At 41.8% G+C, this 16578-nt stretch overlaps 1 protein-coding gene across 1 annotated transcript in view; it reads right to left on the bottom strand.

Annotated features, from left to right (window-relative positions):
* GCNT1 (glucosaminyl (N-acetyl) transferase 1) overlaps positions 1-16578 on the bottom strand; it is a 62580-nt gene that overhangs the window by 7468 nt on the left and 38534 nt on the right. Inside the window, exon 2 of the mRNA XM_053575611.1 lies at positions 1166-1310. The gene's annotated coding sequence lies outside the window, so the exon portion shown is untranslated. The remainder of the gene's footprint in view (positions 1-1165; positions 1311-16578) is intronic.

Genomic DNA, 16578 nt, shown 5'->3' with positions numbered 1-16578 from the left:
ATGTGAATTATAATTTATAACAGACCTTTTATTGATATTCAAATTTCAGAAACCTAATTTTAATATAAAATGTTTACAAACATTTAAATATTGTTTTGTTTTAAAAATCAATTTAAGGGCTTGGCACCTGTGGCTCAAGCTGCTAAGGCACCAGCCACATACACCTGAGCTGGCTGGTTCGAATCCAGCCTGGGCCCGCCAAACAACAATGATGGCTGCAACCAAAACAATAGCTGGGTGTTGTGGAGGGTGCCTGTAGTCCCAGCTACTTGGGAGGCAGAGGCAGGAGAATCGCTTGAGCCCAGGAGTTTGAGGTTGCTGTGAGCTGTGATGCCACAGCACTCTACCCAGGGCAACAGCTTGAGGCTCTGTCTCCAAATAAATAAATAAATCTAAGCCAGGCACAGTGGCTCATGCCTGTAATCCTAGCACTTTGGGAGGCTGAGGCAGGAGCATCCTGTTCAGGAGTTTGAGACCAACCTCAGCAAAAGTGAGAGCCTATAGGCCCAGCCACTTAGGAGGCTGAGGCAGGAGGATCTATTGAGCCCAGGTGTTTGAGGTTGCCGTGAACTAGGTTGATGCCATAGCGCCCTAGCCTGGGCAACCAGAGTAAGACTCTGCCTCAAAAACAAACAAAAACAAAAAAACTCTTGGCAATTGGTTCTATAATTAAAAAATTCTGTTGCTCTAAAAGAGAAAGTCCAATATCATCAATTAGCTTCATAACACATTTATAAAAATTTGAAAATAGTTTTTTTTTTTTTTTTTTTGTAGAGACAGAGTCTCACTTTATGGCCCTCGGTAGAGTGCCGTGGCGTCACACAGCTCACAGCAACCTCCAACTCCTGGGCTTAAGCGATTCTATTGCCTCAGCCTCCCGAGTAGCTGGGACTACAGGCACCCGCCACAACGCCTGGCTATTTTTTGGTTGCAGTTTTTGGCTGGGGCTGGGTTTGAACCCGCCACCCTCGGTATATGGGGCCGGCGCCTTACGGACCGAGCCACAGGCGCCGCCCAAAAAAATTTGAAAATAGTTTTTAACACCAGAATTACCAAACTTTTAAATATTAGGAAATAATTGAGAGTATTCATAACACAAATAAAAATAAATAATTGATTACTATTAGTATAAAATAACGTTAAGAAAAGTATTTAGACTTTTTACCATTTAGCATTAAGGGAAGTCTGTACCATTCAGGGCTCTGATTCCAGGCGCCATCCCAGGCCCAGTCAGAGGACCGGCCATGCTGCCAGGAGACTTTCAAGTACCAGGCATTCAGCAATGGTCGTATGTTCCATGAGGCTCTTATCTGTGAATTGAAAACAAAATTGCATGAAGGACTACATACACATGTAGTATACAAACACTCAGAAAGCATGCTGTGAACGAATTCTATATATATTTACCATCTTTCCCCCAAATTATTGCTCATTGACTTCTCTCCTTTAAAATTTTCGTCTCTCTATTCCTACTTATTTTTCTAACTCTTTGTGGACTGCTAAAGGTTGAAGACATCCTGAAACCAGGTTAAGCTCTTTGAAAGAAAACTCTGGTAGCATTTCCCATGGTGTGTACTGAGGAACAGTTCAATGCTCAAACAGAATCCAACATATCCCATCCCCATCATGAAGATTTCCAATGTTCATGGTCAATGATACAGCAATGAAAACTCCACAGTTAAATTAGTTGCTCACTTCATTGTCTTCCAACTATCTTAAGCACCCACCCCAGTCCAACCCTTTACTAGAAGACAAATATGGGGAAATTCTGTTAAAAGAGTTAAAAATTTCAACCACTAAAACTTCAAAACACTTAAAAAAAATGCCCTTAAGCATTTTTTGACTGTTATTGGTTCAATGCATTTAAGGAAATCTCTTTTAAATCTTTAACAGACCACTAACCTAACTGAGCAGAGACTTGAGTTGAGTCTTACACTACAAAGCATAAAGCTTTAGGTCAGGTGCAGTGGCTCACACCTATAATCCTAGCACTCTGGGAGGCCAAGGTGGCAGGATCCTTTGAGTTCAGGAGTATGATACCCACCTCAGCAACCTGTCTGTACCAAAAATAGAAAAATTAGGTGGGTGTTGTGGCAGGCGCCTGTAGTCCATCCCAGCTACTCAAGGTGAGGCAAGAGGATTGCCTGAATCTAGGAGTTCGAGGTTGGCTCATTCACAGAATAAAGAAAGTAGTCAGTAATATTGACCCAAGGAAGCTGAGGCAGTGAACTTAAGGATTTGAAATCAGCTATTATAAATATGTGTAAAGAACTAAAAAGGTATATAAATGATATTTAACCAAATTGAGAATTTCAATAAAGAAACAAACATTATAAAAAAGAACCAGTAGAAATCTGAAATTTAAAAAAGTACAATAAAGCCAGGCAAGGTGGCTCACACTTGTAATTCTAACACTCTGGGAGGCAGAAGCAGGTGGATTGCTTGAGCTCAGGAATTCGAGACCAGCCCGAGAAAGAGGGAGAGAGACCCCATCTCTAAAAATGGCTGGGTGTTGTGGCAGGTACCTATAGTCCCAGCTACTAGGGAGGCCGAGGAAAGGGCATCACTTGAACCTAAGAGTTTGAGGTTGCTGTGAGCTATGATGCCATAGTACTCTACACAGGACAACAAAGTAAGACTCTGTCTCAAAAAAAAAAAAAAAAAAAAAATAAGAGAAACCATCTGAGGGAGTAAATGTGAACAATGTACTTTCCTCTGTGCAATCTTTCTGTAAACGTAAAACTGTTCTAAAAACAGTTTATTAAAATCGAAATGAAAATTAATTTGTATGTTCAAGAAGTTCAATAAGGCCCAAAGAGGATAATTCAAACACATTCTCACCTAGGTACATACTCAAACTATTGAAAGACAAAGAATTTTTTAAATGGGAAAGAAAAGTGATTATACAGGCTCAGTGCCTGTAGCTCAGTGGCTAGGGCACCAGCCATGTACACCAGGGCTGGAGGTTTCAAACCCAGCCCAGGCCTGCCAAACAGTGACAACTACAACAAAAAAAATAGCCGGGCGTTGTAGTGGACGCCTGTAGTCCCAGCTACTTGGGAGGCTGAGGCAAGGGAATTGCTTAAGCCCAAGAGTTGGAGGTTGCTGTGAGGGGTGACACCACAGCACTCTGACGAGAGGGACACAGGGAGACTGTCTCAAAAAAAAAAAAAAGCCAAGGAAAGAAAAGTGATTATATAAGAGTTCCTGAAAATGATTAACAGTTTCGAATAAAAAACAATGAAGACCAGAAGGCAGTGGATGGCATATTCAATGTGTATAAAGAAAAAGACTGTAAACAAAGAATTCTATAATTGGCAAAATCATGCAAGAACAATGAGAAATTAAGCTACTCCCATATAACAACAGCCAAGATAATTCCCCACGAGCAGACCTATGAAACACTAAATGGAGTTCTTCAGGCTGAAATGCAAGGATGCCAGAGAGCAACTCAAATCCACATGAAGAAATAGAAAGCGGGCTCGGTGCCTGTGGCTCAAGCAGCTAAGACGCCAGCCACATACACCTGAGCTGGCCGGTTCGAATCCAGCCCGGGCCCGCCAAACAACAATGATGGCCGCAACCAAAAAATAGCCAGGCGTTGTGGTGGGCGCCTGTAGTCCCAGCTACTTGGGAGGCGGAGGCAGGAGAATCGCTTGAGCCCAGGAGTTGGAGGTTGCTGTAAGCTGTGATGCCACGGCACTCTACCCAGGGCAACAGCTTGAGGCTCTGTCTCATAAGAAAAAAAAAAAAAGAAAAGAAATAGAAAACGACAATAAAGGTAAACAGAAAGGACAACTCTTTCCCATTGGATTTAAAGGTAATGATTATAAAACTGTACTGACAGGCTTATTATGTATGTGTTATCTCACTGAACAGATAAATTGGAACCAACATAAATTGCTGGTAAAAATGTAAAATGGTGAAACTGTTTCAGAAACTGTTTGGGAGGTACGTAAGAGGTTAAAAACAGACTTACCATATGACCCAGCTATTCCACTATTAGGTAGATATCAAAGAGAAATGACATAATATATCCATGCAAAAACTTGTAAACAAATATTCCCAACTGCATTATTAATATAACAGCTGAAAAAAACAGAAGCAACTCAAATGTCCACCAACTGAAGAACAGATAAACAAAATGTGGTGGATCATAAAATGGAATAAAATGCGGCTATAAAAAAACGAAGGTCTCACACATGCTACAGTGTAGATGAACTTTTAAAACAGTATGCTCATTGAAAGACACATATTATGATTCCATGTATATTAAATGCCCATAAAAGGCAAATCCATAGAAATGAGGAGAAGGGGAAAGGCACAAGGTTTGGGATGAAGAAAATGTTCTGGAAGTAGATAGTACTGATTGACACACAACTTTGTGAATATACTAAAAACCACACAACTGTACACTTTAAAAGTGTAAACATTATGGTATGTGAATTATCTCAATAAAGCTATTATTAAAATAATAACAAAGTTCTTAAAATGAAATAGATTTTAAATTACAAATTGTAGGACCAGTGTAGTTTTCCCAACAAGAATTATTCTAAATAGGATTTTTAAGAATGTGAGTACATTAAAAAACACCCCCAAATCCATGCACAAAATACAATGTTGATAACAAAACACTTGGATATCACCTCAAAAAAGGCATAGGCCTTTGCCCTTCTCATTCATATCCTGAGTGTCCATAATGCTCTGAAAAATGCTTTTTAAAATGTAAGATCATTAGTCTTTAATATTTATCCCCAGGGTAAATAGAGAAATCATTAAAAGAAATGTAATTAGCCATCCTAATTTTAAGACACAGAACGTTCTTCTACGTAAAACTTGGCTAAGAGAAGAATGATGAAGGGTGTTGGGTTGGGGAAGAAAAGCTCAGTTAGTCCTAAGTGCAGGACAAGAAAAGAATTCTCTAGCCAAGATTAGGATGTAAAAGTTTACACTTTATCTTATATTTTAGAAGCAGAAAGAAAGCACGAGAAAAGGGAAGATGGGGGTGGGAGAAAAAGAAGGAGAGAGACAGAAAGCAGAGAGATGGCATCCTGAAGAAAAGGAAGAACACCTCCCCTACAGCCCAGTGGGTGGCTGAATTTAAGGGGGACACAAAAGTCATGGTAGTCAAATTTATAAGGTTTTGTGAGAGTGAATGCTCTGTCCATTTTTTTCTGGCAAGGTTGAAGACAGACATTTTCCCAGGTTTTCCCAATCCGGAGGCCTAATTGTTCACATTCCACTGTTAGACAGGGACGCTCCAGAATCATTTTAGGCTAGGGGAACAAAGTCTAAAAGGCAAAGGAGCTGGGGACATGTAAAGAGAACAAATCTACACTTTCTTTTGGTCTGTGGGGTTTGTGAAAACGAATCCGCAAAGTGCCCAGGAAGAGAAGTTAGAGGACTGATATTTAACTGATACCAGTTAATTGCGGGATTAGATATTTTCCCATTATTATTATTTTTTTTTTTGGTAGAGACAGAGTCTCACTTTATGGCCCTCGGTAGAGTGCCGTGGCCTCACACAGCTCACAGCAACCTCCAACTCCTGGGCTTAAGTGATTCTCTTGCCTCAGCCTCCTGAGCAGCTGGGACTACAGGGGCCCGCCACAATGCCCGGCTATTTTTTTGTTGCAATTTGGCTGGGGCTGGGTTTGAACCCGCCACCCTCGGCATATGGGGCCGGCGCCCTACCGACTGAGCCACAGGCGCCGCCCATTTCCCATTATTTTTGTAAATTTTGCAAGGCCATCCCTTTCAATGGGAAAATAAGATTTTATAGAGAAAGGGATTTCCACGAAGAAGGATAAAAGTAAAAATGTGTATATGTTATGCTATTTTAATGTAATATCAGTTACCAAAAATTAATTTGAGCACACCCAGATAAAGAAAAGTGAATACAGAAAATATTCAAGAATAAGTAGCAAAAATGTGACAGAGGTTAGTTAATACTGCTTGGCCCAGAGTTCCTTCAATTCGGATTTCACAAAGGAAGTAGATCCATTGATGAATGTGGGTTGGGAAAGGTCAGTGAGAATAACACAACAGTAAGAAATATTCTGGGAGGTGCCTGTGGCTCAGCGGGTAGGGCGCCGGTCCCATATGCTGGAGGTGGCGGGTTCAAACCCAGCCCCGGCCAAATTAAAAAAAAAAAAAAAGAAATATTCTAAATGATAAAAGCTCATGAATTCTGAGAGAGCCAAGAAAAATACAAGCCCTAATCCACACTAGGCTCCACACTAAGGCTCACTCACCCAAGGCCCACAGGACCCAACCACTGCCCTAGGGCACGTCCTGAAGAGAGTCCCTGTCTGACACTGATGCCCTTCCTGAAAGAGAAGGCTTCTGTGGACACCACCATGGAGACTTCAGTGGAGCATACAACCTCAGAAGAAAGGTGGGAACAAAATAGTTCCACCATGAAAGAAATGAAGGAAAGCCAGAATGTGAAAGCAATGGCCCTTAATGTGTGACTTTTAAACATTAAAGCTAAAAAGGGCCAGAATATTAAATTTTAAGAATACTGAAAATAAACTCCTATCTTTCATCCTGTCAGTAGGGAGAGCTAGTCAAGGAAAAGGGCAATAAGAAAAGCATGAATATGGTCACTGGAAGTGTTCCAGCGTAAAAAGAGGAACCACTGCTGGTTAGGGTGAAGGTGCGGGTGAGTGCTCAGTAGACAGGAAGACAGGCAAAAATGGCCTCTGCGGCAGAGGAGGCAGCAAAGACAGGGGAAGGGCAGAGGGATGAGAAGTCACTGATTAAGCAGACAGATCCCAGACAAGCAGAAACCAGCTCTAATGATACAACTTCAAAAGGTTCAGAACTGGTGCTGGGGGCACAGACACCTCTCCGAAGGGAGCTGAGAGGGGAAGCAGCATTTGCTGTTTACAAAGCAGCTGGATTTCCGCCTCCATCCCAGCCAAGGCCCTGCTGTAGTCTCGGCAGCAGTTCTCGAGGCTGGGGCACACCAGGAATAGTGGCCGGCAGGCAGGCAGGAAGGAGTCCTATCCAGAAAGCAGAAGCCAGGCACAATGAATATTGAGATCTCCTTCCCCATTTCCAGCTTGCGTATCCCTGGTAGCTCCCAGAACTTTGGCTATTAAGCCAAGGCAGGAGTTTACATAGTAAGGAATCCAACTAGGGCAAGAGAAAAAATTAAATATGCTGCTTACATTGCTGGTTCTCCAAATGGTCAAAGGACATAGTCTGTGGGAAAAGAAAACTACCAGCAATTGCATTCATTAAAAATAAATAAGGCAGATTATATATTTTTTATTCTTTTTTTTAGTTTTAAGGGGAATACCTTTGGAAAAATCCTAAAGTATACATGCCCAGAGATTAATTATATTTTTTTGAAGATAGGTAGAGCCAATACTTTCATTCCAGATGTTTTTCTGTAAAAGGACCTTGCCAGTCCCAAATCAAGAAATAGTGAGATTCCCTTCCTCTGGAATTTGGGTGGCTTTATGATTATGTTGTCCATCAAAGAGTTTGGAATAAGTGACATTATGTGACAATCAAGGTCACATCATGTAAAACCATGCAGCTTCTGCCTAGTTGTCTTGCAAAATCTGTTCTCTGAAAAGCAGGTCCCTTTCAGAGCCAGCTTCCATGCTGGAAGAAGCCACATGGAAAGACCACACATAGGAATCCCAGTCCACAGCTCCGGTTGAAGGCGGTCTTTGAGACCTCCCAGCTCAGATGTCAGGCATGACAGGGAAGAAGCCATCAGATTACTCCAGCCCCTAGTCATTCGAGTCTTAACTGAATTTTTGACCCACAGAAGAATGTGTGAGCAAAAAGATAAATGGCCCAGGGGCCCACCCAGACCAGCACTTCCCTAGATGTCACAGCCATCCACCTGTAGCCCCAGAGCGGCCCCGCCCAGTGCCACTAAGCAGAGAAGGGGTGCTGCCCACCTCTCTGCCTCCACTAACAAATCATGCCACATCTGAAGCCTGAGGGGGTTCCTATTCCTCCCCTGAGAAAGCCCAAGGGAGTCAGGGCCTGGCCAGCCATGATTTTGTTTGGGAGCCTCCTTGAGCTCCTCGTCCTACCCCTCCCTGCATCTGACCAGCATGGCTCCTTCCGGACTCCAGCTAGGAGAGGGCCGGGCTGGTCAGACACTGGCACAGGTGAAATACACGGACCAGCATCCTTTTGAGACTCCCCTCTCCCAGGGCTCTCATGTAGCCAAGATGCCCCAGTACCTTCTAAAGCTGTTGTTCCCTCTAGGGTGATTGTGCTTGAATTGGGGGCCTTCCAAAGATGAAATTTCAGGGATGACTGATTGATAAGGTGTGTGAGGGCAAATAGTCTAGATAGCTCCTATCAGCACACTTTGGAGCCCCTCTCCCACTTAATCTGTGCTCATCACTGCTCCTAGATGGAGGGACCTAAGTGTGGGCCAGAGGAAGAAGATATTTTATTAATTGCTTTAAGTATAACTATAACATAGTATAGTGGGTAACCCTGGAGGCTGCTGTTTCCCTCCCAACTGCGACTGGCTAAAGAATTTTTGGGTCTTGGCTAAAGAATCTTTGTGGTCAAGGAGTCTTCAATGGGGGGTCATGCCCTCCTCTCCATCCTCTAGGCAGGAGGATGAAGCAGGGAGGTGGCCACGCCCATCTGAAGAGGGAAGCAAGTCCCATTAACACAGGTCTTTCCTACGGCCACAAGGTTAGGCTGGTGGCCCAAGGCCATCACACCACCTTAATAGATTCTAGAATAGGGTGGCCCCTGTGGTTCAGTGGGTGGGGAGCCGGCCACATATATGGAGGGTGGCGGGTTCAAACCCGGCCCCGGCCAAACTGCAACCAAAAAATAGCCGGGCGTTGTGGCGGGCGTCTGTAGTTCCAGCTACTCAGGAGGCTGAGAATCGCCTAAGCCCAGGAGTTGGAGGTTGCTGTGAGCTGTGTGACGCCACGGCACTCTACGGAGGGCAATAAAGTGAGACAGAGTCTACAAAAAAAAAAAAAATTTTAGAATTTTTAATAAAAAATAAAACTAATGGGTGGGGCCACATCTATGGTGCATCTTAGAATGGGTACAGGCGATTGCATTAATGTACACAGCTATGATTTAACAACAACAACAAAAAAAACAAATAAAAAATAAACAAAAAGATAAAGCGGAAATGTTGTATGTTACCACATTTAAAAGTGGTTTGCCTTGCAGCAATAGATGAGCAGAATAAAGAGGTAACTACATAAACAGAACACCTAGCACGTGAAAGAGAGTCCTTAACATCAATGATGACAGCAAAAGTAAAAACCAATAATAGAAGGGCTAGAAGGTAAGTTGTTGAAAAACAAATCTCAAGCAGTAAAGCAAGTAGAACATGTGATTTAAAAAAAAAATTAAGAGAAAAGTACAGTAATTTAGAAAACCAGGCCAGGATATTATATATATTCACCATCTGAATAGGAGCTCCAGAAAAAAAAAAAAAAAAAGCAGAAAAAAAATGGAAGGATGTCATCAATTAAATAATTCAAGACTATTTCCCAAAATGAAAGAATGATTTCCACATTGCAAAATCTTCTAGAGTACCAGCCTAATGGATGAAAACAGACCCACACAAAGACATATTCTTAAATCATTAGGTGTTAAAACAATGGGACAAAGAATATCACCCAAAGAATATCACTCTGGGAGAGGATATTCTTCCCAGAGAGGGGAGAAAACTAAGCCACATAAAATGCACTCAGAAGTAGGATGTCTTCCTACTTCACAAAAACAAACCATAGAAACCAGAGGACCACAGAGCAATGCTGTCAAAGTGCTGAAGAAAACTGAATTCCAGCTGAGAATTCTTTTTTTTTTTATTAAATCATAGCTGTGTACATTGATATGATCATGGGGCATCATTCACTAGCTGAGAATTCTGGTCTCGAAACATTTATATTCACACACCCTTTCTCAAGAAGCTACTGGACGAGGGCTATTAAAATAGGGAAAGATGGCTGGGTGTGGTGGCTCACACCTGTAATGCTGGCACTCTGGGAGGCCGAAAGTGGGAAGACTGCTTGAACTCAAGAGTTTAGAGAACAGCCTGAACAAGAGTGAGACCCTGTCTCTACTAAAAATAGAAGAACTTGACTGGGTGTGGTGCTGGGTGCCTGTAGTCCCAAATGCTCGAGAGGCTGAGCCAGGAGGATTGCTTGAGCCCAAGAGACTGAGGTTGTCCTGAGCTCTGCTATTTCATTGTATTTGATTTATGCTTCCTGAGGCTTTTTTTTTTTTCACGACAGAGTCTCACTCTGTTGCCCAGTTTAGACTACTGTGGCTGTCCGCCTAGCTCACAGCAACCTCAAACTCCTTGGCTCGAGTGATCCTCCTGCCTCAGACTCCCAAGTAGCTGGGACTACAGGCTCCCAAAACAACACTCAACTAGTTTTTGTACTTTTAGTAGAGACGGGCTTTCTACTAAAAAAAAAAAAAAGCCTCAAGGGGCATAAATCAAATATAATGATTCTTTTCTTCGGTACAGTTACTACCAATATAATTCTGGTCTAAGTCCAAACAAAACTACTATAGATAAGAATTCATTCTCTCTACCTATTATACCATTTTTTTCATAGTGGAAACACTCTTTAAAAAATACGTTATGTGTGCACACACAGGAGTGCACGCATATCTATGCATCTATCAGGTTCCAGATAATCAAGCAGCTGACGACAGACCAGGCTCCACAACCAACTGCTGGTCTGTGGCTGGAAGCGGGTTCAGTTGCCTCCGTCCCAGGCAACAGTCCTCAGTTTCTCCAACTCCTCCAGGACTACTGTTCAGTGACCCAGACTCTGTGCCCGAAGCAAAATGCCAACTACTGTGACTGATACTTCCCCGGAAGTATCTCAGAGGATGGTGACCCAAGCGAGGGTACACAAATGCTACCTGAAGGCACTCCAGGGAAGGAGCAGGAAGCTGATGAGATCACAAGGCGGAGACCTTGCCTTTCATGGTGGAGCCTTTCTTTCTGGCCATTTGCATTTCCACAGCCTGGCCTCATTCCCAGGCCTTGCCACATTCCATGGTATGGCGTCTCTGCCCCCACCCACAGGCTTTCCTTGTGTGGAGGGCAGACTCTGCCCCCAGCTGAGACTTATCTGTGACTTACTGAGATAAACTGCTTGGCTTCCCTGAGATCTCACCTTGAACAAACTCCTGACATCCTAACCTTGACTGGTCATCCAGCCTGTGTTCTACTGTACATTTTTGTTTTTCTTTGCGACTGAGTCTTGCTCTGTTGCCCCACTGACAGATGTGCAGTGGCATCATCTTATCTCAAAGGAACTTCAAACTCATGGGTTCAAGGAATCCTCATGCCTCAGCCTCCTAAGTAGCTGGGACTATAGGCACACCCCATCACATCCAGCTAATTTTTTCTATTTTTGGTAGAGACAGGGTTTCATTCTTACTTAGGCTGGTCTCGAACTCTTGGACTCAAGCAATCTACCCACCTTGGCCTCCCAAAGTGTTGGGATTATGGGCATGATCCAGGTGTGGCCTACTGTTTTCTTGCCTTTCAGCTGCTAGAGAAGAGTTCTAATCCCAGTTCCTTGCATTTGCAAAGAACTGGAGATATCTAAGAAAAAATGATAATAAGTAATCATTTTTAAAAAGTCTTAACCTCTAAAACTCAAAGAATATAACTGAAGAAATAGCATCAAAAATTTAAAAGTTGGAGGGAGTGAATGCTAACTGACTTGGAGACCTGAGAATGCTGAATCCTGAAGCAGGCTGTGCGGAAAGCATGGCAGTACAATTTACAGCACAGCTTCTGCAGCTGGACTGGGATAGGCACTGCCTTCCACATTTGGAGGGAAAACTACTTAAAACCTAGAATTCTAAATAACCAGCCAGGCTCCTGAGCCATTTCATGCCCCAAATGGGCATTTTCATGCATCTTCTTTCAGTCACCTTGTACCTTCTCCGAGCAGGTTACTACAAGAAGTATGCCACAAAAAGATGAAGTCCACTAGTGACTATAAAAGCAAGGACAACAACATCGCTATTCTGCAGTGCTTAACATGCTCCAGAACTCTCGTAAGTGATCTACCTGTGAGTATTAACACAGACAATCTTCTGGAGAACATTACACAGAAAGCACTGTTTTCCTGTGCACGGGTCCTAGGAGGAAACCAGTCTTATCTAGACAAAGTGAACAGCTTCGGAAAAAGTTTCTTTTTTTAGAAACAGAGTCTCATTTTGTCGCCCTCTGTAGAGTGCTGTAGCACCATAGCTCAGCTCTTGGGCTTAGGAGATTCTCTTGCTTCAGCCTCCAAAGTAGCTAGGACCACAGGTACCCGCCACCCCTCGGTATGTGGGGCCGGTGCCCTACTCACTGAGCCACAGGCGCTGCCCGGAAAATATTTCTTTTAAGGAGACAAAACTGAGGAATCTCTGCTGTCAATAAGTTTATTTGGAAGAGACTCTGGCAACCAAAGTAGAGTCCTGAGTCTAATGAGTAAAATGTACACAGTAAACAAACAAATTATGAAAACAAGATATTAACTCTTGGTTAAAAAAAAAAAAAAAGAACAATAAGGGAGGCCAAGGTGGGTGGATTGCCTGAGCTCACAGGTTCGAGACCAACCTGAGTCAGAGCAAGACCTCATCTCGAAAAAATAGCTGGGTGTTGTGGCGGGCACCTTGTGGTCTCAGCTACTCGGGGCGCTGAGGCAAGAAGATCACTTAAACCCCAGAATTTGAGGTTGCTGTGAGCTGTGATACAACAACACTTTACCAAGGGTGACAGAGTAAGGCTGTTTCAAAATAAAAAAATAAAAAGTACAATAAAAAAATCATGGTATGCTATGCTTAACTCACGCATGGTCATTATAACATAAACGCCGAGTTGTGGTCTAACAAAAAATCTGATAATACACGGATGGCCTCAAAATTATTTCCATAATCAAACTAGAACATGGTTCACCGCTTCCACTTTCATTTTATTATATATAGTACAGTTTTCCAGAGACTATATGACATATTATGTTTATTCTGTTTCTCAAAAGAATAAATGCAAAAGCTAGCATGAGACTCCAACTATTTTCTATTTAAGTCGAACGTTAAAGAGATTTGCAAAAATAAAAAACATTGATAATTCTTCTAATATTTATAAAAATATTTTCATAAGAAATTAGTAAAGGGGCAGGGCACGGTGGCTCATGCCTATAATCCTAGTACTTTGGGAGGCCCAGGCAGGTGTATTGCCTGAGCTGACAGGTTTGAGACCAGCCTGAGCAACCTCCTCTCTAAAAATAGTCTGGCATTTTGGCTGGCACCTGTAGTCCCAGCTACTGGGGAGGCTGAGGCAAGAGAATTGCTTCAGCCCAAGAGTTTGAGGCTGCTGTGAAGCTATGATGCCACAGCACCCTGCCACGGGTGACAAAGTGAGACTCTGTCTCAAAAAGAAAAAAAAAGTAGGAAAGTGCTTTTACAGATATAGTATTTAAATTTTTTTCTCAGTTTTGATTTTTTTTTTTCTTTTTTTAGAGACAGAGTCTCGCTCTGTTGCCCTGGCTAGACTGCAGTGGCATCATCACAGCTCCCTGAAATCTCAAACCTCATTCAAATGATCCTCCTGACTCAGCCTCCTGAGCAGCTGGAGCTACAAGCACCTGCCACAATGAGTGGCTAATTTTTTTTTTTTCCTATTTGTGATAGAGATTAGGGTCTTGTTCTTGCTCAGGCTACTCTCAAACTCCTGGCCTCAAGTAATCCTCCGGCCTTGACCTCCCAAAGTTCGATGATTACAAGTATGAGCCCCCATCCCCAGTCTCAATTTTATGTAACTCACATACATAAAAGCTGTTATAAGCCTGAATAATTTTTAAAAGTATAAAGGATGCTAAAATAAAAAAGTTTCTGAATCATTGACGGGGACAGGGGGTGTGGGGGGGTAGGGGATAGGGCTGGGTCCCAAGTGTAAATGTGGTGAGGGGGCTTGGAGGTAAAAGATTTGAACCCTCCCTGATAGTCGAAAGGACTTAAACTGAAATAATCTAGTACAAAAATTTTAATACTCAATATATGCTAATCATGTTTATCTTTTATATTGTATCCTTTGTAATCACTGAAAACATGACTTGTATATTACAATTTTAATAGATTTTTCCTTTCTTAAAATGTGTATTTTTTTGACAACCTCTGTAGACACCCGAAGAAATCTGTAAAAAGCTGAAAATGGTTACCTATGGCTATGAAGTCCAGAACAGTAGCCACTAGTCACATGTGACTATTAAGCACTTTAAACGTGGCCAATCTGAGTAAGGAAATGCATTAAAAAAAAATTTTTTTTTTTTTTTGAGACAGAATCTCATGATGTCACCCTCAATAGAGTTTTATGGCATCACAGTTCACAGCAACCTCAAACTCTTGGGTTCAAGCAATTCTCTTGCCTCAGCCTTCCAAGTGCTGGGACTACAGGAACTACCACAATGCCCAGCTATTTTTTTGCTGCAGCTATCATTGTTTTTTAGCAGGCCCGGGTGTATGTGGCCAGTGCTCTAATCATTGAGCTACAGGCGCCAAGCCTGCATTTTTAAATTTTTAATTAATTAAATTTAAAAAATTGAAGCAGTGTAAATGTATTTCTCTTTACAACTTTATTGTTTCAGCAAGACTACACTTCATTTTTTTTTTTTTTTTTTTTCTGTATTTGGCCAGGGCTGGTTTGAACCCACCACCTCAGGCATATGGGGCCAGCGCCTTACTCCTTTGAGCCACAGGCACTGCCCCTACACTTCATTTTAATGCAGTGGTTCTCAATCTTCCTAATGCTGCCATGTATTTTCATTGTTACAAAGGAGTCGCTGCTTTAATGGCTACATCATGGCTGATATTACTGTTATACTCTAACACATGTACTGAACACATGCATCATTTCAATACCTCATTAATACATTTCTCATATTGCTTACATATTAAAATTTTTTAATATGAAAAAATTAAATATAATATTAATTTTACCTGTTTCTTTTTGCTTTTTTTTTTTTTTTTACAGTTTTTATTTTGGCCAGGGCCAGGTTTGAACCCGCCACCTCCAGTATGTGGGGCTGGCACCCTACTCCTTTGAGCCACAGGCACCGCCTACTTTTTGCTTTTTTTAAAAAATGCAACTAGCAGAACATTTTATGTGGCTCATGTTATATTTCTATTGGACAATGAAGTTCTAGGGAGTAGGAAGTTCTGGGGCGCTTAGGAGGAGAAAGCTATTTTTCATAACTACAACTCTTTGTTAGAAGACAGTTCTCCATGGGTCCCTTGCATTGCTGTCCTGCAAGTGAGGCACTAACCACTCTTTTGTTTCAGACCTTTTATTGAGACAGAGTCTCACTATGTCGCCCTCAGGAGAGTGCTGTGGTATCACAGCTCACAGCAACCTCAAACCTTTGGGCTTAAGATCCTCTTGCCTCAGCCTCCCAAGTAGCTGGGGCTACACGTGCCCACCACAACACTCGGCAACTTTTTTAGAGATGTGGTCTCTCTCTTGCTCAGGCTGGTCTAGAACTAATGAGTTCAGGCAATGCACCAGCTTCAGTCTCCCAGAGTGCTGGGATTACAGGTGTGATCCACCATGCCTGGCCCTTCAAGGTTATTTTAATAATAAATATTCTTGAAAGACAGAGATGGTATTTTCCTCCCTAGCATCCTGTGTTTACTGACAGTATGTGTATAATGAACATGCCATGTGCAGCAAAGCAAGGCATGCTTGCTGCCCACTAAAAGATTCTAGTTCCCCAAGCTCAGGGTTCCTTTCTTACCATACAACCCACTGTGTATACACTTAATACTTGGTCCTCTTTGCATCACCCTTTGGGAATCATGGCTCATGGAACGTACATGAAAAATGCTGATCATCTGCTGCTGCTGCTGCTACTATGGAGAACAAACTGTCCTTCATCTCTGGCCCAGAAGTCTGCATATTGTGCTAGTATCCAGGAACTTGTGGCAGAATTGTCTGCTTTCAACTAGAGTAAAATTTCAGACCCTTCATAGTTCTTGGCACTGTTGTGGAAATATCTGCTTTTCTGAACAACATACATTTACAGCTTTGATAAAGTAAGGACTATGCTTAAAAAAACTTTTAGAACTACAATTTTTTTAAAGTCTTACAGATAGTGATAAAATTAAGAGCTATAAAGATGAATAATCAGTTTTTAAATATAACTGACATAAATCAACATTGTACAGCCTTGATAAGAAGAACAGGTATAGGTGCATCTTACAAGGATACATGTGAAACTTAATAAATGTAGAATATAAAAGTCTTAACACAATAACTAAGAAAATGCCAGGAAGGCTATGTTAACCAGTGTGATGAAAATGTGTCAAACAGTCTATAAAGCCAGTGTATAGTCCCCTATGATCTCATTAATGTACACCACTAAGATTTAATAATGAAAAAAAAAAAAAAAGAACAGGTATACAAATTACCTCTTCTCCATTCCTACTTCTTAAAAGATTCCATTCACTATTTAATCCCATATTAAAACATATTTTACAATTATGTAAAATTTTAAAATATAAAATTAATGAAACTGTCAATGAACTCTTTCTAATTTTATGTTA

This window comes from Nycticebus coucang, chromosome 2 (genome assembly GCF_027406575.1).
Source record: "Nycticebus coucang isolate mNycCou1 chromosome 2, mNycCou1.pri, whole genome shotgun sequence".
Lineage (NCBI taxonomy): Eukaryota > Metazoa > Chordata > Mammalia > Primates > Lorisidae > Nycticebus > Nycticebus coucang.
The sequence above is the reverse complement of the archived record's forward strand: the minus strand, read 5'-3'. Positions and strand labels throughout refer to the sequence as shown.